We start from the raw sequence: 24659 nt of genomic DNA on the forward strand, positions 1-24659 counted from the left end.
TGGCACAACTACTACAGCACTGGACTTAAAAGTGTGAGGTTGTGAGTTCAACCCCTGGCACTGAATGTGTCAGAGTGGTGCTCTGGTTCCCTCTCTCTCTCTTACTCTTTTGTGCTAGTAAATAAATACATCTAAACAGATAACAATTGGGTGAAACATGAGTCAATTGGGGGCTGTTAAGAAATGTTCAATGCCCCCACACCTATGGACATCTAATCTTTGACAAAGGGGCCCAGACTATTACATGTGGAAAGCAGAGTCTCTTCAACAAATGGTGTTGGAAACAATGGGTTGAAACATGCAGAAGAATGAAACTGAACCACTGTATTTCACCAAATACAAAAGTAGACTCCAAGTGGATCAAGGACTTGGATGTTAGACCACAAACTATCAGATACTTAGAGGAAATTATTGGCAGAACTCTTTTCCGCATAAATTTTAAAGACATCTTCAATGAAACGAATCCAATTACAAAGAAGACTAAGGCAAGTATAAATCTATGGGACTACATAAAATTAAAAAGCTTCTGTACAGCAAAAGAAACCACTACCCAAACCAAGAGACCCCTCACAGAATGGGAGAAGAGCTTTACATGCCATACATCAGATAAGAGTTTAATAACCAACATATATAAAGAGCTTGCCAAACTCAACAACAAGACAACAAATAACCCCATCCAAAAATGGGGGGAGGACATGGACAGAATATTCACCACAGAAGAGATCCAAAAGGCCGAGAAACACATGAAAAAATGCTCCAAGTCTCTGATTGTCAGAGAAATACAAATAAAGACAACAATGAGATACCACTTCACTCCTATGAGAATGTCATACATTAGAAAAGGGAACAGCAGCAAATGCTGGAGAGGGTGTGGGGTCAAAGGAACCCTCCTGCACTGCTGGTGGGAATGTCAATTGGTCCAACCTCTGTGGAGAACAGTCTGGAGAACTCTCAGAAGGCTAAAAATGGACCTACCCTATGATCCTGCAATTCCTCTCCTGGGGATAGATCCTAAGGAACCCAACACACCCATCCAAAAAGATCTGTGTAGACATATGTCCTTGGCAGCACAATTTGTAATAACCAAAACCTGGAAACAACCCAGGTGTCCAACAACAGATGAGTGGCTGAGCAAGTTGTGGTCTATATACACAATGGAATACTACTCAGCTGTAAAAAATGGTGACTTCACCGTTTTCAGCCGATCTTGGATGGACCTTGACAAATTCATGTTAAGTGAAATAAGTCAGAAACAGAAGGATGAATATGGGATGATCTCACTCTTAGGCAGAAGTTGAAAATCAAGATCAGAAACGAAAACACAAGTAGAACCTGAAATGGATTTTGCATATCACACCAAAGTAAAAGACTCTGGGGTGGGTGGATGGGGAGAATACAGGCCCATGAAGGATGACAGAAGACCTAGTGGGGGTTGTATTGTTATATGGGAAACTGGGGAATGTTATGCATGTGCAAACTACTATATTTACTGTTGAATGTAAAACATTAATTCCCCAATAAAGAAATTAAAAAAAAAAGAAAAAAAAACATTCAACGCTTCCATCTCTCAAGGTCAGTGCTGACTGACTGCCCTGGAGACACTGTAGGACTCTTCAAGTACATCAGCCCAACTCTGTACAAGGAGTGCAACTCAGGCATCCAAGTTTGACATCCTCGAGGAAACACTCACGAAAGACATGTCTCTGATATCTGATCACTGTAAAAAATGGCGACTAATCCCTAGCACTGCAAAAATGGTATCATCTGTTTTCCATCTACACCATGCCTCGGCCTTGCATGAGCTTAATGTGCAGCTTGGCGATACGAGAATCCGGCATGAAGCCCAGCCAGTCTACCTTGGCATTACTCTTGATCGCACTCTGTCATTTCACGAACATCTCATAAAAACTGCAGCAAAGGTGGGCGCGAGGAATCACATCATTGCAAGACTGGCCAGCTCCTCATGGGGCGCGAGCACTTCCACACTACGATCATCATCTCTGGCATTATGCTATTCCACTGCAGAATACTGTGCCCCAGTGTGGTTCCGTAGCCCCCATGTCCACTTGGTCGATTCCAAATTATATTCCTCCATGAGGATAATTTCTGGAACCATCCGTTCCACCCCGGTTCCATGGCTGCCAGTTCTTAGCAACATCGCCCCGCCAGATATTCCTCGGGATGCGGCATCATCTAAGTTCATTTCCCACGTCTACGCTCGACCGGACCTGCCAATCTACGCGGATATCTTCGCCCACCCTGTCCAACGCTTGACGTCTCGTCACCCAATCTGGTCCCCTACGCCTACACTGAACTTCTCTGTTCCAGACTCTTGGAAACAGAGTTGGCAGTCAGCTGAGGTCAAGAACAAACACCTCATCACAGACCCCTGCGAGCGTCAACCCGGCTTTGACCTGGCACGTTATGATTGGGCCCTCCTCAATCGCTATCGAACAGGCCATGGCCGGTGCGCCGCTGTGTTCCATCGCTGGGGAGCCAGAGACGACCCGAACTGCCCCTGCGGCTCCAGACAGACTATGGCCCACATAGTCAACGACCGCCACCTCTCCAGATTCAAAGGAGGTCTCGAAACTTTACATCAGGCTCAACCTGACGCTGTTGACTGGCTACGGAAGAAGGGCAAACGCTAGAAGAAGCCCAACTCTGTACAAGGAGGAACCTGTCGAAGTCCTGAATATCTGGCCAACAGAACCATTTCTTGACTGTTCAGTGTAACTAAACACTTGTTATCAGGAGGGGCACTGACTTGGTACAAGATAAAAGCGATGCAGAACTGGAAAGACCTTTACGTGGACATTCCTATCTGCATTAGTTCACAGTGGCGATGTCTACCCTCTGTATATTCGGTTCTTTTACACTCCACAGCGCAAACGTACCAAGTGGGAACCAGAAGACAGTTTTCTGGGAAGGCAGGGAATAGATTGGCAAAAACATAACTCTCAAAAATGTGTGTTCAGATAGAGTCGCTAATTGAACACATCTTACGATTCACCTAACACACTGTTATACAAAGTCTTGGCTAGAGTAGAATATTAGCGACCTCTAAGTACCACATGACTACCTTTAAAATAAAGCAATGCTGGGTCTGGAGAGATAGTTCAATGGTTAGGGGACATGCCTGGCCATACGTGTGGTCCAGGTTCAAACCCTAACACCACTCAGGAGGTGCTATAGTATAGCCGAGGAAGCTCTAGTGCTGTGAGGTCTCCTCCTTTCTCTGTCTCTGAATGGAAAAGCACCCGGAGTGGTGAAATGGTGCAATGCAAGACCCCAACACCCTAAATAAATAATTAAAAAGCAATAACTAAAAAAACTGCATCACTACTTAAAGTCCCAACAAAGGCCACTGATACGTCTGGCTCCCCCAACACATCTTTCAAGACATCTGGATGCTTCTATGCAAATCTAGATGGGTGCTGAAAAGAAGGCTTCACTCAGAGCAAAATTCAGTTACTAGAAAAATCAGTCTTCCCCGTGTCCTTCACAGGAAATCGTCGCTGGGGACCTTCCTTCATACATTCTGGACTTCATTTCAGTCCTTCAGTCTGGGTTTGATAGGTACAACCAAGGTGATGGCAAACTCAAGTTAACAGAAAGCTCAAACGCAAGATAGATTTCCGTTTTCTTAACCTAGATGTGAGTGATAATAAAACAGTTTGCCACCAAAATGGTCAGTTATTTGGCCTAACCCTGCACGTCTATTCCATGACGACGCTTTTCAACATCTACTCGTTAATAATTTGACTGGCATAGCGAAGGTTGATTAAAGTCACTCCACATCCCGGTCTGCATATTCCAGAGGTATTTCTGACTATCCATTTAAATGGCTGGGAGCAGGGTGAGTGATCTTCAGATATTACTGAGAGGTTTGTACTTTATAAGTTTATGTATCAAATGACTGTAAGACCTGATGAACTGTAAAGACTTCAGCAGACATTAGTGGAACAATAGGATTTTGAATACAATGTAATAGCTTTAAGTGGGGTTCAGAGTTGCTATCAGTCTCAAAGGATCAGGCACAGAATTCAGTGGGCAACAGCTAACATGCTGCCTGGCTAAAATGCGGAAAGTGTGTATAAGCAGAGGAGCAGATGGAAGCAATGCTTTCAGTACATCAAAAGGAAAAAGGAAAAAAATCACTTTCAGGCCATGCCCACTGGAAATCACTAGCGTCTTCCCATAAGGTCAGCTCCTATCATCCCTTGCTCCAATTTCTTTTAAAGACTATAAATATGAGGGAGGACTTTGTCCTTGAAAGTTTTTATCAGATAGATGCATCCATGGATTTTAGAGAGAAATCCACTCTACAAAGACGACAGCTCTGAGCCCGTGAGTGGTGAAGATCTAGATCCTCTTCAGAGATCTAGCAAGTCCTTTCTATTCCTAGGAAGCCAGGCTGTGTCCTGGAAGTTAACAACTGACCTCTCACTCTCAGTCCTGAGTGAGTAACTGGCTGGTGATCCAAGGACTTCTCTTTGTCAAGATCCAATACAGTGCTGACACTGCACGTAGGCAAACCTCAGCCTTGCAGGCAGGAGCAGGCTCACGCTAAAGTCACTGCATCTAAGACATACCACCCAAAGAGAAAACTACTACCACTTTCCAGTTGTAAGTGAGGTACACATTCGACCCCTAAGCTACATTCTTGGCCCATCCTCAGCCCTCAGCTGCCAGTCACGCCATGAAGCGTTAACACTCATTTCACAAAGGGTTGTCTCGGCATGTGAACCAAAGAAGCACCAGTCACAGCTAACACGTCAAACCACTACTGTGTGGTCTCAACAATACTCTGGCCATTGTCAAGATTATCACATGTGCTCTTCACAAGTAACCAAGGGCCAGAGACTATCAACACTAGTTTACCATTTTATAGGTGTGCATATTGGTGACTAAGGAACTGTTCAGCGGCTGACCCAAGGAATCAACCCAATGGGTCTGACATGAGTGTCTCCAGGCTTCACTATTCCACGTTCTGCCTCCTTCCTGTAGATTACTACCTCGTAGCCTCAGGCTGGGTGGTTGTTACTTCTTGAAGCAAAGATGTGCCAATGACAAGTAGGCTTATTTACAGATGAGTTAAGCCCAAGGAAAGATTGGATTTAAACCAGAAGTCCCGATTTCCAGGCAAGAGGTTGAGGGCCCACGGCTCTGGCTAGCTAGTGGTCACTCCCCTTATCTTTGAAAAAAAGTACATTCAGAAGCTACCAGGATGGGCTGGCAAAATAGCTCATTTGGATAGCGTGCTGCTTTGTCATGTGCATGATGATGGATCCCACCAGTACCAAAGGAAGCTCTGGTCCTGTTGTGTGCCAACACCCTACACCACCTTGCCACTCTTGCTCTTTTTATGCATAAAAGTTGGCCTGGTGCACTGAAGCCTTGGAGAAAACACACACACACACACACACACACACACACACACACACACACACACACACACACCTCAGAAACAAACAAACAAATAAAAAACTCCCAGGAACATGTGAGTTTCTGAACTCATGTCTGAGGATACTTCAACCTGGATGGTGAAAAAGCAGTTTAGACTCAGACTTTGGAAACCTGAGAACTTAAGTCTTTCCATCCACAAGGACTCCTCCAATTGATTCTTCTATTTGTGGATATCTAAGAGACCATCACAGGAGCAGCTATCATGAAGCATATAACTGAAGTGAAACAGAAGAAAAGAACCACCATTTCTAGAGCCTTTGACATACAGCATCTCACTGAGTCCTCCCAATAATTCTCTAGTGGGCCTTGTTTTTCTCTTTTTATAAATTTATAAAATAGAAATATCGACAAGACCATAGGATAAGAGGGGTACAATTCCACACAATTCCCACCACCAGACGTCTGTATCCTATCCCCTCCCTTGATAGCTTTCCTATTCTTTATCCCTCTGGGAGCATGGACCCAGAATCATTATGGGGAGCAGAAGGTGGGAGTTCTGGCTTCTGTCGTTGCTTCTCCACTGGACATGGGCGTTGGCAGGTGGATCCACACCCCCCCCCAGCCTGTCTCTCTCCTTCCCTAGAGTCTCTCTCTTTTACTAGTTGGGCAAGTTCATAACAACGAGGTTCTATTATCCTGGCTTCAGAGTCCAGCTCTGAATCCAGTCTTGCCCAGGGCTGGTGAGCTGACTTAGTCCAGTCTGTCACCTTGCAAAGTGTGCCTAGTCAGCTGCTAGCTTTTGGCAGCCCCTGAAATGTCCTTCTCCAAAGTGCTCCAACTATAGGTTGTTGGCTATCAGGTGCCACGAGCAATCCATTCATTGCGTTATCAGCAACTGGGCTCAACGAAAACAAACAGAAACCTCTAGGTAAATAAACAGAAAAGCCAGGCTTTATTTTCCGTTTTAAAGAGTGCAGTGTTTTCTCACATGGAGATTGGGTTTCTGATGATGGGAAGAAACAAACATTCCAGAAACAAATGAAAAGTGTCAGGACATGCATCATAGAAGAGGCCTATGAGTTCTCCACTAGGACAGGTCTGAGCCTCATGGAGCAGATCTAGAGGAATATCATTCTTCAGAACTCAAAGATCAACATCTAAAAGCATATCAAGGGTTTATTTATTTATTTTAATATTTGTTTATTCCCTTTTGTTGCCCTTGTTGTTTTATGTTGTAGTTATTATTGTTGCCTTTGTTGTTGGATAGGGAGAGAGAAATGGAGAGAGGAGGGGAAGACAGAGAGGGGGAGAGAAAGACAGACACCTGCAGACCTGCTGCACCGCCTGTGAAGCAACTCCCCTGCAGGTGGGGAGCTGGGGGCTGGAACCGGGATCCTTAAGCCGGTCTTGGCACTTTGTGCCACCTGCGCTTAACCCACTGTGCTACAGCCTGGCTCCCCATATCAAAGATTTATATAATAGCCACCTGAAAATGAGCACATGTAAATTCTTTGTCTGGCTAGACTCTGATTTTGTTTACTTTTTTATTGTTGTAGTTATTATTGTTGTTATTGATGTCATTGCTGTTGGATAGGACAGAAAGAAGTGGAGAGAGGAAGGGAAGACAGAGAGGGGGAGAGACAGACACCTGCAGACTTGCTTCACCGCCTGTGAAGTGACTCCCCTGCAGGTGGGGAGCCGGGGGCTTGAACTGGGATCCTTACACTGGTCCTTGCGCTTTGCGTCACGTGTTTAACCCGCTGCGCTACCGCCCGACTCCCTTCTTTACTTTTTTAAAAAATAAAAGTTGAAATCTCTTCTCCTTCTGCTCCAGGATAATAAATCCTATCATATTTCCATAACCTTTATATTTCAGGTACCATATAGATATATTCATCAACAATAATCAACAATATATGCTTTACTCTTTGTTCTCTCTCTCCCCTTTCTCTTTCTCTCTCCCTCTTCCTTTTTCACTCTCTTTCTTTCCCAGAACACTGCTCAACTCTGGAGTTCGGTGGTGCTGAGGACCTGAGAGTCTTTTTTGCATAACCACAATGTTATTTCCCCAGTCCCAACAGATATATTTCTAAATGATTTCCCACACTTAGGTTTGTAAATACTTTTTAGAGTTTAGACTTTAAAGATTAATTTTATCTGACTTCTTATGAGCTAGAGAGAGTTCTGAAGGCGGGAGGGAGGGAGGGAAGGAGAGAGGGGGAGAGAGAGAGAGAGAAGAGTTAGAGCACTCCTGTGGGAGCTCTGGGGGAGCAGACCCTGTGCCCCACCAGCTGCCTCCTGACTGCTGGAGCTCAGCCTTTAATATGGAATGAAGTGGGGGTATAATACTTTGTTTTTCCATATAGACTATCAGTAGACCCAGTGTTGTTTACTGGGAGATTTTTTCCACTGATTAGAGATGCTTAGTCATCTATGTATCAAACTTTCCTTATCAGCTTAGGTCTACTTTGAGTTTCCTGTCAGCATGCCACTCTGTGTGTATGATCTTATTATCTAGTCTGGTGAACTGTCCTTCTTTGTATTACGCTGATAAGTCATCATCAGGTTGAGAAAATTCTGCTTCATGAGTGAAATCAGAATACCACTGAGGAGAGAGCAAAGACTCAAAAGCTGACTTCATGGCTTTCTAGACAGACAGACAAACACCCCAGAAGACTCAATGTATATGATCGTACAAGTATATATAGTCTCCCAATCAAAAGAAAAGATTCATGTAGTTGTTAATGAAAGAGAGAAAGACTACGACTTCGGCACATGTGATAGGATGCCAGACATCAAACTCGGGAGTTTGTTTCCCTGAACACTAAGCTACACTGTGGCCGTAAGCGAAAATCCAAAAGCTAGCCCTCATGCTGAACAGATTCTCATTTGTCCACATAACCCCCCATTATCTTTATTTATCGGATAGAGACAATCAGAAACTAAGAGGAAGGGGGAGACAAAGAGGGAGCGAGAAGAAAGACAGCTGCCTCGCCGCTTCACCACTTATGAAGCTTCCCTCTTGCAGGTGGGGAGCGGGGGCTTGTACCCAGGTCCTCGCTCATTGTAACGTGTGCGCTCAACCAGGTGCACCACCACCTGCCCCTCCATTTTTTTTTGCATCTAGCATTCAGATAACAAATTTTTACTGCCAATAGAAAGGCAACATTTTTTCTTTTATTTTTATTATTTATTATTTTTTAATATTTATTTATTTTCCCTTTTGTTGCCCTCTTTATTGTTGTTGTAATTATTATTGTTGTTATTATTGCTGTCGTCATTGTTAGATAGGACAGAGAGAAATGGAGAGAGGAGGGGAAGACAGAGAGGGGGAGAGAAAGACAGACACCTGCAGACCTGCTTCACTGGTCCTTGAGCTTTATGCCATCTGTGTTTAACCCACTACACTACCGCCCGACTCCCTTATTTTTATTTTTATGCTTCCAGGGATAACCCTGGGCTCAGTGCCTGCTATGAATCCACTGCTCCTGGCAGCCATTTGAAAAAAAAATTATTGGATAGGACAGAGATAAATTGAGAGAGGAGAACACGGGGGGGGGGGAGGGGGACAGAGAAAGATATCTCTTATTACAGTGTCTCACTCACTCCAAAGCTAACCTTATCAAAGCAAGGACTGCAAAAGCTGAATAAGGGCAAGAGACTGGCATACTTTAATGATGACTCTTTAGTCACTATCAGGCCACCCCATCAGCTGGGGCCCTAGTCAGGGAGTCCTGAGATTCCCAAACAGACATGATGGCCTAGACCTCGAATAAACCCCTCTCTCCATTGTTACCAGTCATCTCTATCAGGAACAACAAAATAGACCCCTTTGTGGGCCCCCATAGGACCTTGCCCTCAATTTGGATCAACAATGGTACAGAATGTTCCATCCTCCAAAGGGAGGCCAAACAACATACTCTATGCTACACCTGAGGAAGCTGGGTCCTGATATTGGGGCAGCTTAGAACATTCCTACTCATGACCACAGAATGTGAGCTCAGACCTACAGGGATGCAGAGGTCACATAGGCTCCTAAGCTGAATATGGGCCCCAGATCACATCAAATCCACGGGGTTTACAGTCAACAATATTTATACCCCTTTCCCATATTAGGGAGCTACTCTCTTCCCTGATCCAGCTTTCTGGTCCTTTTTCCAGCCATGACATCATCTCCCCAGACAATAATTTGGATCCACTGGCATATCAGATTTCAGGCTCAGGGGCAAAAAGGAAAAAAAAAAAAACTAGCCACAGGCCCTTTGGAATTTAACTAAAACATGCCTACTGCTATCTACAAAATGGAGGACCCTCCAACTCTCCATCTGCACTATTCCAGCCCTTAGGTCCATGACTGGTCAGCAATTTGTTTGGCTTTGTATGTTAGCTCTCTTGTCAACCACCAGGTTCCAGATGCCAACCAGACTTCCGTGGACAGACAACCCCACCAATGTATCCTGGAGCTCTGCTTCCCCAGAGCTAGGGAAAGAGAGAGGCAGGCTGGGAGTATGAATCCACCTGCCAACGCCCATGTTCAGCGGGGAAGCAATTACAGAAGCCAGACCTTCCACCTTCTGCATCCCACAATGACCTTGGGTCCATACTCCCAGAGGGTTAAAGAATAGGAAAGCTGTCAGGGGAGGGGATGGGATACAGAGTTCTGGTGGTGGGAATTGTGCGAAGCTGTACCCCTCTTACCTTATGGTTTTGTCAATGTTCCCTTCTTATAAATAAAATTTTTTTAAAAAAAGAATGTAGTGGAAGGGTCAGATAGGTAAGAGTCCCACTAAGGCAAGCCAATCCTATCTCCTGTATAGTTCTTGCCAAGATACAGTCACCAGACATGGGAATATGAAATAAAATTTTATTTACACACACACACACCACACACACACATACACACACAAAGACATCTGCAGACCTGCTTCACTGCTTGTGAAATGTCCCCACTGCAGGTGGGGTGCTAGGGGCTTGAACCCAGATAGTTGTGTTGGGTCCTTGTGCTTTGTGCCACGTGCGCTTAACTGGGTGCACCACCAGCCAGCCCTCCAAAAGGCAACATCTTAAGGAATCAAGAATAGTCTGTTCTTCGTTGCCCTCAAATGATACAGACTGAGTAAGGACATTGATTTTCCACTTCATGGACCACAGTGAGTAATAATAATTCTTCAAAACTGTAAGGAAGCTTTTGTATAACCTTCTTCTTAGCATGCACTCGCTTATTAAGGAAAATTGCAGATATTGTAGGTGGCTGGTTATAATAATCTAAGGTTAAAAACAGAACCATGAAAATTGAAGACATCAGATATCGTGTCTAAAAATACAGCAAATGCTGTTTTTCTTTTCATAATTCTCAGTTAGAAGGCATTTAAGGAAAAGATAATCCCCTTAGTGTCCTGTAAATATGGAGTCTCTATTATCCTTAGCAGCCTTCAGCTCCAAATGCTTTTAGTACAATTTGAAATAATGTAAGTAGGTTATGTTGCCTTACTTCATCCACATTGCTTTCATGATGTCAAAAATACAGACACTGATAATGAAACAAACTTCATGATGACTATGGGAATAGCAAATACAGCATTCTTCTTAAAGATAAGATTTCTTTCGTCAGTTGGTAACTGTCAGTGGCCTATCTGTGGCCCAGAAGGAAACTTTTCTGGCTCTCTCTCTAAGATAATGCAAGGTGAGCCAAGTTAAGACCCTGAACATGTTCACTCAACTCAAAGAAGGAGGCATCCCAGAAAGTAACTAGACTTCTCAGGTTGACCTCTGAGGTAACTGCTAACTAAATGTCAGAATTTCATTTCTTAGAACAAGGCACAGCTCAGGGAGGAGAGATAATAATCAGAAGCCAGGAGAAACTGCTCAGGGCCAGGGCAGTCTCCATTCTGGAGCATCTGGTCACTCCTTTCACTAGATAATTTCACTCATTCACATCTCTGAAGCTTAGTAAGGCACACACATTTCTGAATGCCAGGTGCCTACATCCAATTTCTTTTTGTTGTTGTTTTGAAGCTTTTCATTTGTTTTTTTAAAAAATTTCATTAGAGGGGCCAGGCGATTGCACACCTGGCTAAGTGCACACATTACAGTGTGCAAGGAGCTGGGTTCGAGCCCCTGGTCCCCACCTGCAAGGAGAAAGCTTCATGAGTGTTGAAGCAGGGCTGCAGGTGTCTCTCTTCCTCTCCTCTCAATTTCTCTGTCTCTATCAAATAAATAAATAAAAACAATTAAAAATTTTTATGGGTCCAGGTGGTTGAGTGCACATGTTACAATGCATAAGGACCCAGGTTCGAGTCCCTGGTCCCCACCTGCAGGAGGAAAGCTTCACAAGTGGTGAAGCAATGCTGCAGGTGTCTCTCTGTCTCTCTTTCTCTCTATCCCCCCTTCCCTCTTGATTTCTGGCTGTTTCTATCCAATAAATAAATAAATAAATAAATATAAAAAGTTAAAAAATTATTAGTGATTTAATATTGATTTATAAAGTTACAAGGTAATGGGGGTAGAATTCCGCACTGATCCCTCCACCAGAGTTCTGGATCCCCATTTCCTCCATTGGAAACTGCAGCAGTTCTCCCAAGGCTGAAGATATGGGTTACCTACTATTTCTACCACACTCTGTCTATATCTGTATAGTTATTGAACTCTGGTGGGTCTCCTTGGGAGGTGGGAGGGTGAGGATATGGCACTCTGGTGGTGGGTGTGGTGTGGAGCTCTACACTGTAATCTTACAGTCTTGTAACAAACTATTAATAATTGGAAAAGTCTAATCAAGAACTCTACAAAGCAAACTGTTTCTAAACCTTGTGAAAACTCTGGTGGTGATCTTTGGGAGGTGGGAAGTTAGGCATGGTGTGGAGCCATACTTTGTCATCTTATAATCTTGTAACCCACTATTAATGACAAATTAAAAAATGAAAAAAAAAACTCATCTCCTAATGGCCCTCCTCTCACCATTCTAGTCATTAAAGTTCCTTCCTCCCTCCCTTCCCTCCTCCCTCCCTCCCTTTCACCCTTCCTTCCAGGAGGGTAGGGGGAGATAGAGAGAGGCAGAGAGACACCTGCAGCCCTGCTTCACCACTTGCCAAGCTTTCCCCCTGCAGGTGGGGACTGGGGCTCAAACCTGGGTCCTTGTGCTTTGTAACATGTGCGCTCAACCAGGTGCGCCACCACTCGGCCCCTCTGGTTTTCTGACTGCTAGAATATGCCAGCCTGTGTCGAGGGCTAAGGCTTCTTCCTGGTCATCACTGTTTCAGTTTGCTAGGAATGCCATAACAAAACACCATACTGTGACTAGCTTAAGCCACAGAAATCTATTTTTCATAGCTTGGAGACTAGAAGTTCAAGATCAAGGTGCTGACAGGTCTGGTTTCTCTGGAGGCTTCTTTCCTTGGCCCACCGATGATGGCTCCCTGCTGGTTCCTCTGAGCACAGCCTCTCCTCTGTGTTGACACACCCCTGCTGGTTCCTCTGAGCACAGCCTCTCCTCTGTGTTGACACACCCCTGCTGGTTCCTCTGAGCACAGCCTCTCCTCTGTGTTGACACACCCCTGCTGGTTCCTCTGAGCACAGCCTCTCCTCTGTGTTGACACACCCCTGCTGGTTCCTCTGAGCACAGCCTCTCCTCTGTGTTGACACACCCCTGCTGGTTCTCTGTGTGTCCAAGTTTCTTTTGAGGACATCCGTCGGACTGGGTCAGGGCCCACACCAATGGCCTCTATTTCAACGTCATCGACTCTTCAGAAGTACTTAATCTTCAAGCCCAGTTACAGATGGAGGTATTTCAACATGGAAATGGCACTAGAGGGGCCTCTTTCCTGGACAGCCCTTCAGGAGGTTGACTCCATCTCATCCTTAGGGCACACAAAGACTGAGCACTTCTTCTTCTTCTTCTTCTTCTTCTTCTTCTTCTTCTTCTTCTTCTTCTTCTTCTTCTTCTTCTTCTTCTTCTTCTTCTTCAATCATGTTTTATTTGTGACATACGGGAGTCTCAAATAGTCTCATGTGAGGCAGAGAGAGAGAGAGAGAGAGTGGTCAGAGCAAATCCTGTCGCACGTGGTGCCGGGGATCGAACTGGGAACTTCAGGCATGCGAATCGGGCTCTGCCAGTCAAGCCATTGCCCAGCTGAGAGGCCTTTCCTGACCACACAGCTTCAAGCTGAGCTCCCTCGGTCACCTAAATGTTTCCTGCCTCCTTAGTGTGACCTGTAGCGGGAAAGCGGAGCTAGCTTGCGGCCTATCCGCCTCAAGTCCGTGAGCTGAGGCAGCCTCAGCTGTCCCACCGCTGCACCCTCTGTGTTTTCACAACACCTGACACGCAGTGGGCACACACAATGTGTTGAACTAGGAATGGTCTACTGGAAGTCAGACACAAGAAGAGTCTCATTAGGAGATCATCACTGACACTTCATTCCAAGGCTGCGGCTGCCACAGCAGCTACCGTCCCCAGCACTGACACAGCACTCCCCAGTTTCCAAAGGGCTTCCTGGGAAATTAAGCTGCGTGAGTCTGCTGGACCTTATTGAAAGCACTGCATCCTCTCTAGCTTCTTGCTGGGAAACCAAGACTCCCCTGATGAAGGCCACAGGGCTGGGCATCAACGCTGATCCTTTTGCACTGTAAAGAACAACTTGCTGTTCTCTGCAATGAAATCCATTCCCCATACTGCCTTTAGCAACCTCTAGAGAGAGGTCTGTGAAGGACAGAGTCTCATGCTTCTAGGAATTAGACCAGACATTCTATCTGATCAGAGAAGTGTCACTGCTGAGGAATAGTGACTAATGAGAACAAATATGGTGCCCTAAGGGCTTTTTAATCTGCATGTGTGGGTGGTGGTGGTAATAAGCGTTTCCTTTCATTCTCTTTTATCAGTAAGTTATCCTAGTCCCAGGGGTATGAAGAAGAAATTTGGAGAGCCTGGCTTCCTAAGTGTTGGCAGCACTTAACATTTCTTTTCAATTTAGGTAACAGTTCTCAGCCGGAAGGCCCTTAGATCCACCTGCAGTAGCTATACAAATCCCAAAGCCTAGGCCCCATCCGAGACAAATACATCAGGATCCTGTGGCCACGAGTGGTGCACCGGGTAGAGCGCCTATATTACCATGTGCAAGGACCCAGGTTCAAGCCCCAGCCCCCACCTGCAGGGAGGAAACTTCACAAGCAGTGAAACAGTGCTAAAGGTCTCTCTCTTTCTCTGTCTCTATCCAAAATAAATACATACATAAATAAAATATTAAAAATAAGGAATCAGAGTCCGGGGGTGGGGGCAGGGGTTGAAGAGTATCAATCAGATTCTTTTCAATGTTCCAGGTGACTTTACCATGCGGCCACCATGGGCGGTCTGGATACTCCAACAGGGCAAGACTGGCCTATCCTATGCCCACCGCCAGCCTCCAGCAAAGAGGATCTCCTAGGTTTAGCTCCAGGGCAAACTCTTTCTGATCTGCACACACTCTCCATGTTCCCAGAAAATGTATTCACGCCCTCAGAGTCTCAGAGGGTGGGAACCCAGGTGTGAGCCCTTGTTCAAACTTGGCCGGTGAGTTCAACCGGCACAACCAAGCCTGGGAACGGCGCTTTAAGTGAGTTCTGCGTTGTTTGGAAGAGGAAGTAAAGGCAGGGCTGCCCCCCATTAACCTCGCTGACCGGCAGTAGCCTGGCAGCAGCCAGCCCACAAGTGCTAAGCACCGGCTCTCCCAGATCCAGATTTATGGCCTTGGGCAAACAACAGAACCTTGCCTTGGCATGGTGCCATCCTCCCCAGCACTAATGAAGGCCAAAATAATTCTCATCAGTATGTGCATAAAATAAACGAGCCTCCTTTTAGGACAACTTCCCCATTGTGTGCTGGTTGATGTGATCACAGTTTACAGGTTTTCAGCATATAAATTGGCTAGTTTTAGTTTAACAAGAAGCAGAAGATATTTATGTGATTATCTCACCACTATTTTTTTTTTTACACTAGACACTGTGAAAAAAGAATTCCACGGTAATTGATAGTAGGATGGTAACATGTACTCTGTTCAATCACTAATCCATATGATTATCACCAGTGCCTTTCAATTTAACTATTGCTTCTTATCATCATTGATTTCATTAAATTTTGGGCAGGTAGGGAAGGAAGCTGGCTGCAGAGAGCAGTGTGAAGGATGGTAACCGAGCGATAAGACTATACAGCAGAAAATGCAAAGAAATGAACCGACTTTATTAGATGATTTGGCAAAGCTCCATCCACAGCGGCACCCTCCCCCCTCCTCTCCCAGCTTTCCTCAGCAGCTCTGTTTCCCACCAGGAAATCCTTCCTTATTTCTGGACAGAAACAAGCATGCCAAGACACAGCATCTGCTTTGGGCTCTACTTCTGAAACACCTGGACAAAGCTAACTTAAAAAAAAAGATTAAAAAATATTTATTTATGGGAGTCAGGCAGAAGTGCAGCGGGTTAAGCGCACGTGGCTCAAAGCGCAAGGACTGGTTCGAGCCCCCGGCTCCCCACCTGCAGAGGAGTCACTTCACAGGCAGTGAAGCAGGTCTGCAGGTGTCTGTCTTTCTCTCCCCCTCTCTCCATTTCTCTCTGTCCTATCCAACAACGACGACATAAATAACAACAATAATAGCTACAACAATAAAACAACAAGGGCAACAATAGGAAATAAATGAATAAATATTTTAAATATATATATAAAATATTTATTTCCTTTTTGTTGCCCTTGTTTTTATTGTTGTTGTAGTTATTATTGTTGATGTCATTGATGATGGCTAGGAAAGAGAAAAATGGAGAGAGGAAGGGAAGACAGAGAGGAGGCGAGAAAGACAGACACCTGCAGACTTATTTCACCACCTGTGAAACGACTCCCCTGCAGGTGGGGAGCCGGGGGGCTCGAACCACGATCCTCACGCTGGTCCTTGTGCTTTGCGCCACGTGCCTGACTCCCCAAAGATAACTTTTAATAAGTCAAATACTATTATATAAAAATGTTGCTTTTGCCCCTCTGATTTTGAAGCATTAACAAGTGTGAGCAAAAACCAATGGAGTACTGTTTCTCTGCCTCCCTAGGACCGACCTTGCATCAGCTGGGTGACCAACAGCTGTTCCTGAACATGGGACCTGGAGGACAGTGAATCGGCAAAGATGTCTGATCAAGCCAGGGGCTGGCCATCTGGCCCAACAGCCTCAGAAACAAGACCTGGGGATCTATGGGAAGGAGCCAGTCAGAGGCTGAGATCCCACCTCCCCCCCGAAGGTTTCTACACTATAACAAGATGATGGGCGTAGGCTTGGGCAGGTTGGCTGTCATGACAGAGGAGACAGCAGGAGTTGCCTGCCAGGCAGACCAGTATCAAGTTAAGGGGCAGATAATCCAGGGTCTCAGAGTTGGCATTCCTCCCAGAGGAAGCAAACTGTGTTGACAAGGACTGTTCACTAGTGCCCAGGGAGTTAGTGCTTTTCTTGCAGGATGGCCTAAATTTCAGAGGCCTAGCCCTTGGCACGGGCAAAGGACGTTGTCTCTAAGCCTAGACCTTGATTTAGGATGACTAAAGTGTTATTTTTTCATTCCTAAGAGAGTACTGACAAAGATAAACTCCTAGGAGAGAGCTTTGCACTTGCCCAAAGGCAACAGAGGAGAAAAATGATAACCATGTGAATCTTTTGGACTACTTAAACTGAGTAAATAAAATCAGATTACCTTGGTCCTATCAGCCTATAAGGACCCGGCAGAGGCTTGTCTGTGCAGATTAGAGTTTTATTTTATTTTTTATTATTAGATAGAGACAGAGAGAAATTGAGAGGGAAAGAGGAGATAGAGAAGGGGAAAGAGACAGAGACACCTAAAGCCCCTCCTCACCACTCGTGAGTCTTTCCCCCTGCAGGTGGGGACCAGGGGCTTGAACCTGGGTCCTTGCACACTATAATCTGTGTGCTTAACCAGGTGCGCCACCGCCTCACCCTTAGAGTGGGGTTTTTTTAACATTTTTTTGAAATTTCTTTATTGGGGGATTAATGGTTTACAGTCAACAGTAAAATACAATAGTTTGTACATGTCTACTATTTATCAGTTTTCCACATTTCTACTCAACCCCCTCTAGGTCCTCCTCTGCCATCACGTTCCAGGATCTGAATGAACCCTCACCCTCACCCTCACCCTCACCCTAGAGTCTTTTACTTTGGTGCAAGGTACATTTCAAACATCCTGAGGAGTCAGTCTCCAGACTGTTTTCCATAGGGGCTGAAGCAATTTACATTTCCATCAGCAGTGTAAAAGGATTCTTTTTAATTGCTCATGAGGATGAGCTACAGAGAAAGACAGAGCAGAGAGATTTGCTTGGAGACTTAGAGGTTTCCATTTTTTTAGTTTCTCCCCACATTTTCAGATTGTGCCAGGAAAAATGATTTACAGGGGCTGGGTGGCAGTGCACCTGGCTGAGTGCACATGTTACAGTGCTCAAGGACTTGGGTTCGAGCCACCAGTCCCCACCTACAGGGGAAAAGCTTTGTGAGTGGTGAAGCAGGGCTGATAATAAAAAAAAGAAAGAAAGAAAGAAAGAAAGAAAGAGAGGAAGGGAGGAAGGAAGGAAGGAAGGAAGGGGGAAGGAAGGAAGGAGGGAAGGAAGGAAGGGAGAAAAGTGACTGACACACATTTGGTCTGTGGTGTCCTCTTGTGCTGGGCCATGGGCCATCGGCCAGTGGAGGCCACTTCAGTGTGCAGTGATGGTGGACTGTCCAGGGCCGTGCTGCTTGGGCTCTTCTCTTGGTAAATAAACACACACCAATAAATAAAATCCTTAAAAAAGAAGTATGTTTAAATGTGGAGAGCAGTGTAGTCACTACAGACTGGGAAGCATACTTCGTGATATTTAAAAACTGTATTGTGTAATTTAATTTGAGGGAATTAATTAGTTAAAGAGTAAATTTATCAGTGGCCCATGGCATGGGCCTAAATGCCAACAGCCATCTTTAAACCTTCAGACTATGATTTCCCCCCCCTCTTCTTTGTCATTATTATTTGGGTTTTTGGTTTGTTTTTTTGCATTTTTCATGCTTTAGCCACCTATTGATGTATCTGGAAGCTAGCTCTCTCTCCCTCATTTTGACACAGTCCCAATCTTCACCTCACTCCACAAACGCCAAGAGATGTAAGTGAGTAGGCACTCAAGGGTTGAAACGCAATAGCATTTACATGCAGGCTCTTCCTTCAGTGGGTCCTGATGAAACCAACAGCCTGGCCTCGGGAGATGCTTGGTAGGACAAAGCATTTATTCCCAGAGAGAAGGAAGAATGCATTCCCGACAGAAAGAATCTGGGGTAAAAGTCAGGTGAGAAGATGGAGTTTGAGTAATGCTAATGTTAGGAACAAAATGTTACAGGAGCCAGGTGGTGTGACACCTGGTTGAGCATGCAACATACTGTGCACAAGGAACAGGGTTCGAGCCCCCAGATCCCACCTGCAGGGGGGAAGCTTTGTGAGTGGTGAAGCAGGGCTGCAGGCGTCTCTCTGTCTTCCTCCCTCCCTCTTCCCTCTCAATTCCCAGTGGTAGTGACATGATAAATAAATATAACTAAAATAAAATCGAATGAAAGAACATTGCAGGGAGCCCAGGAAGATGCCAGGGCTTTACTGTCACACACCCAGGGAGCTGCAGCAGCCCTTGAGACAAAGTGCACGTAGTAGCAACGTCAGAGGATTTTGGCAAATTTGGGACCTCCACGCCAAAAGACCACACACACACACCAGGACACCGAGACCACTGAAGGACTGAAGGGGCTGGCAAATGGGCACTTTATTTGGTCAGAGAAAAGGGACAAGTGGGACAGAGGAAAGATGACTAGGGAACCATATGTGCAGGCCAGAGAGCCCGACACAGGGCTGCTGGTCACTATCCCTAAGGCCCACTCCTCAGTGTCTGGAGTGCACTGTAACTTGCCTATTCAAATCATGCGCTTAATTACACTATTTGCTTAATTAATTGCAGGCTTACCTACAATGACCTGAGGGACTTGGTCAGTTCTTCACCATATCCACCTCTGGTAGGCCTCCTATGGCCTCCACTGACCACTTCCCCCAAAGACCAATAAGTCTAGTGCTTGGCTGCAATGTCATGAGAGTCAGACTGTCGTAGGATGAGATAGGCACACCCTGACTTGAAAGATGGGCTCTGTACATGCACCAGTGTATGTGTGAACATAGCCCAGTTCAGAAGGCACACATATACCCGGGTGTGTTCTGCTGTCCAAGGACACGTACAGTCACTGAGAAGACGTGCCCTCAATTCAATGTTCAGAAGCCAAGTCCTGGAGTTTCAAGGCCCTCACCATCTTCTCAAACCCTGTGGTAGCCACTTTTGGTCACACAGATGTTTACATAGAGGCCCACAGTGGTAAGTATGCACAAGTGAGGAGAAAAACTAGACAACAAGATAATTCCAAAGAGAGATCCCAAGAAAGAATGTCTGAAGCCAAAGGTCAGAACTTCTCCAAGGTTCTGGCAGAGGCCCAGCTGCTGACCCTGGCCACACAGGGCTGATGATAAGTATTGTGACCTAGAGTCCAGTGTATGTACTCACTCTGTCATTGCTTCCTTTGTTGTCCTCATACTTGGTCTCTATATGAATAGAAAATTTCGGCAGAAAGGAACACTATGGAAAAAAAAAAAGAGAGAGAGAGAGTCAAGTTTCATTAGCATAAGATTTTTCTTTTCTTATCTTTTTTCCCCCTTTACTGGGGATATTAATGGTTTATAGTCAACAGTGAAATACAATAGTTTGTACATGTGTAACATCTCTCAGTTTTCCACATAACAATTCAACCCCCTCTAGGTCCTCCTTGGCCATCATGCTCCAAGACCTGAACCCTCCCCCATTCTCCAGAGTCTTTTACTTTGATGCAATACACCAACTCCAGTCCAAGTTCTGCTTTGTGTTTTCTTTTTTTCAGCTCTTTATTATCAGTAATTTGAGACAAGATTATGGGATAAGAGGGGCACAATTCACGCAACTCTCACCACTAGAGTGCCATATCCCATCCCCTCCACTGGAAGCTTCCTCATTCTTTATCCTCCGGGGAGTGTGGACCAAAGATCTCTAGGGGGAGCAGAAGACTGGAGGTTTGGCTTCTGTATTGGTTCTTCGCTGGACATGGGCATTGACAGGTAGATGCATACTCCCAGCCTCTTTCAATCTGTCCCTAGTGACTATCATTCTTAGTTTTCTCTAATTCATCCTCAATCTTGCTAATCCTGCGCTCTGCCTCATTTATTCTGTTCTCTCTCCCCTCTGTTGTTTTCTGAAGCTCAACTATTTCTTTACCCTGTTCTGATACTGTATTAGCTTGTTTAGTGAGCTGTGCTCTTAGTTCAGCTATTTTAGCTTTCATCTCTTTAATTACCTCGAGATAATTAGTGTTTTCTTTCAGAGTCTCATTTGTTGTTTCCCCATTTCTGATGCTATTACTTTCGAAAGCTTTCCTCACTCCTATAACTATTACATCAATTAGTGTTTGGATGTTGTCCTCATTCTTATGTGCTTCTACCTTTTATTTAATATTTATTTAAATTATAAATAAATATTTTCCCCTTTGTTGCCTTGTTGTTTTTTTATTGTTGTAGTTATTATTGTTGTTGATGTCATCGTTGGATAGGACAGAGAGAAATGAAGAGAGGAGGGGAAGACAGAGAGGCGGATGGAAAGATAGACACCTGCAGACCTGCTTCACCGCCTGTGACGACTCCCCTGCAGGTGGGGAGCTGGGGACTCAAACCAGGATCCTTATGCCGGTCCTTGTGCTTCGCGCCATGTGCACTTAACCCTCTGCGTTACCGCCTGACTCCCCGCTTCTACCTTTTTTGGGATTTTATCTGGGCTTTTGTCCTCGTCAATTTCTCCAATGTTTCTCCTTGGTTTAACCATTATAATTGTTGTGTTATGATGAGGTCCCTCCCTTACTACATTTCAATACACTAATCACATTTGCCTGGATTGACTTGTGTCTAAGTAAGGTACTTAATAGTTCAAAGTTGCGAAAATTAGCAGTTGTTTCAATATTATCTCAATCCCTGAGGTGAAGTACAGTGGCTGTTAAACTTGTTATTTTTAAAAATACTTATTTATTTTTAGATATAGGCAGAGAGAAACTGAGAGGGTTGTGGGATGTAGAGAGGGAGAGAGACAGAGAGACACCTGCATCCCTGCTTCACTATTTGTGAAGCTTTCCTCACTGCAGGTGGGGGCCAGGAGTATGAACCTGGGTCCTTGTACACTATAATGTGTGTGCTTAACCAGGTGTGCCTCTGCCTGGCCCCCCTTCTTAAGTTATATATCTTCCCTTCAGGCTTCATGGGAGCCTGAGGGCTTTTTCACTGTAAGAAAAACTTTTTTTTTAGTTTAATAATTCACTTGTGACCAAAAGATAAAACAGGGTGGGAGATAGATAGCACAGTGATTATGCAAAGAGACTCCCACGCCCTGAGGGTTCAATCCCCATCCATCACCAGCCAGAGCCTTGTCAAGCCTGTCTGTGGCCCTGTGTTTCTGAATGAAAGGGACTTATTCACCCTTTTTCCTAATTTATCAGGAGAATTATGTGAAAAGGCTCCCACTATATAGCACAGCTCCTGACACCTGGAGTGTAGATAGTCTCCTGAGTCACTTGGCCAGCTCTCTGCCCCCTGACCCCCGACACCCCATGTCGGTGCAGGGCTTCCTTGCTGCTGTTCCAGCCTCTGAGGGGCAACAGCAATGGAGACAGGCAGCTGGAAACTGATGAGGTTCAGCTGATGATCTTCTCCTCCCTTCAACAGTCTTTTTGTTGTTAAAACTCAGACTGGAGGTGGTGTGTCAACTGGCAAACCACCAGACTGGTACTAGCTACTCCCAAATAGGTCCAGGCTTTTAACCCCTCTCTGTCCATGAGCCACACCTGTCTGCACTCAGCCATGGCTTGGTGGGTTCCTGGAGTGATCCTAGTCTTAGTTTGTGCATTCTCAGGTGTTGCTATTCCTAGTTGCTTGGGGAGAGCACAGCACAGCACAGCAGCGGCTACTCCACTGCCATGCCTCTGGAACCAGAATTCTACACTTTTTTTAAAAAAAAACTTATTTATTTTTAGTAAAGCACTGTTCAACTTTGGCTTATGGTGTTGCTAGGGACTGGACCTGGCACATCAGACTCTTTGGCATGAAAGTCACTTTGCGGGGGACTTCCAGAGGTGGGGCTACGAGCAGCAGCAGACCTCTTTCTCTCCTCTCCTCTCCTCTCCTCTCCTCTCCTCTCCTCTCCTCTCCTCTCCTCTCCTCTCCTCTCCTCTCCTCTCCTCTCCTCTCCTCTCCCAGATCAACTAGGAATACCAAAGAAGACCACCTGGGACCGAAATGAGACAGGACTGGAACGACTACAGGAACCCACCAGATCAACATCTAGCTAAGGAAAGTCACTTTGCAGAACCATTATGCTGTCTCCCCAGCCCCTCTTTTCACATCTTCAATCTTCCCTCTGGACTGAGCTCTAGAAAACTGGTTGGATGCATAGGATTTCCAACCTACTGTTAAGACACTAGTCAATCAAATATTCAGATTCAGACAAAGAAAGCTCCCTTCTGCAATGTGGACATAATTTCATCCCAAACTCAGGCCAGAGAGAATACCAGCAATGAAAGACAAGTGGACCGAGAGGACTTTGCCGCCAGGAAGCTGTTCCGTGAGCCCTGACACAGGCTCTAAGAAAGCACATGCCGGAAGGGAACTGCAGGGCTGGCTTTGAAGTGCTTAGCTCTGGGAAGCAGTTGGCGCAGCTGCATACCTGAGGACTCAGCCTTAACTTCTGCACAAATGAAAAACTTTTATATAAAGTCAGGTGGTACAGAGCTTTAAGATGGCAAGTTATTGAAGTCAGGCAGGCCTGGATTTTAATCTTGCACGTATTGCTTGGCAGCCAAGACATTTAACTTCTCTGGACCCCAGCAGTTGGAAGCCAGGGGTGCTAATGGTTACCAAGCAGTGACATTATGAGGGCCAAGTACGATCCTGAGTGTAAAACACACACTTCTGGGCACATAATGTCGATGAGTTTGTATTAAGAGGCAGCACCCCACCCCTTATCTTTGCCCAAATAGGGGAAAGAAACCCCTGGGTTCAACAATGTGTGTGATTTTAGGGCCGAAGGGAGTTTGAGAAGAGGTTTTTGATGGATGTTGATGTGACCTCCCTCCTGCTGGCTCTGAGCTTGGCATTACTTTTCTCAGCCACCAGAGATGGGCCTGAGGACTAGTGGACAAAAGGACCCCGCTCCACAGGAGGTGGCAGGTGCTGGAGAAATGAGACCCAGGGCTGACAGGCTCACAGTCCCAACAGGCTGGGCCTGCTATTTAACCAACATGTACAGAGCACTTGCCAGGTACTAGTCTGAGTGCTTCCAAGCTCTAGTTTATTTATTCTTTGTAAACGCCCCCCCACCACGAAGTAGGTACTGTTAGTATTATATTACCACTCCTGCTTTAAAGATGATAGAGAAAAGTGAAGTACTGATAAGTGGTACACAGTTAGCCAGTCCTCACGTTGTGACTGAAAGCTTGGTGTCCTGAGCCAAGCGTTCATGCTCTTAATCCTGACTCAGTGGATCTCCAAGTGGACTCTCTGAACCCATAGTGTGCACAGCATGTCCATGGTTGGGTTCAACTCCAGACCCAATGAATCAGAGACTCTGGGAATGGGGCCCTGGCATCTGTGTTAAGCAGGCCCCCCAGGAGGCTGATGCTCAAGTTGGAAACCGCCTCACAAACCCACCCATAGGAAGGGGACAGAGCGAATGCAGTCTCTGTCATCCCCAGGTCTACGACACCCACTGTCACATTTGGGCTTCACCACCACCATGACTGTGCTTCCCTTTCAGCCCAGCTGAGACCCTTCCGGCCTGGGGGGGGGGGGGCGGTTGTACACGAAGGCAGAGAAGCCTTGTCTGTGCCATCAATAATTCTCTTGACACCTCACGCCTGTGTGCATTTGGCGTTCATCTGTCTTAATCCAAGTGAAACAAGCAATCTGAAGCGTGACTAAGGAAGCGCGGAAACAATCAATCCCAGCAATCGCCTTTATGGAGAACGAGGCCCTGCGATCACTCATTAACACCTTCTTCACTGCCTCCTCTCAGACCTCTCACTCCATAACTGCTGCCCTCACACTCGGTTCCGGGGAGTTCCAAGGAGGGGCCGCTCGTGACTCAGAACCCCAAAGACCCGGTCCCCCATGTCAGAGTGTTGGATTG

At 45.6% G+C, this 24659-nt stretch overlaps 1 protein-coding gene across 1 annotated transcript in view; it reads right to left on the reverse strand.

Annotated features, from left to right (window-relative positions):
• LOC103114541 (phosphatidylinositol transfer protein cytoplasmic 1) overlaps positions 1 to 24659 on the reverse strand; it is a 142160-nt gene that overhangs the window by 83215 nt on the left and 34286 nt on the right. Inside the window, exon 2 of the mRNA XM_007524235.3 lies at positions 19971 to 20042. The gene's annotated coding sequence lies outside the window, so the exon portion shown is untranslated. The remainder of the gene's footprint in view (positions 1 to 19970; positions 20043 to 24659) is intronic.

The sequence above is a fragment of the Erinaceus europaeus genome, chromosome 12 (genome assembly GCF_950295315.1).
Source record: "Erinaceus europaeus chromosome 12, mEriEur2.1, whole genome shotgun sequence".
Classification (NCBI taxonomy): Eukaryota; Metazoa; Chordata; class Mammalia; order Eulipotyphla; family Erinaceidae; genus Erinaceus; species Erinaceus europaeus.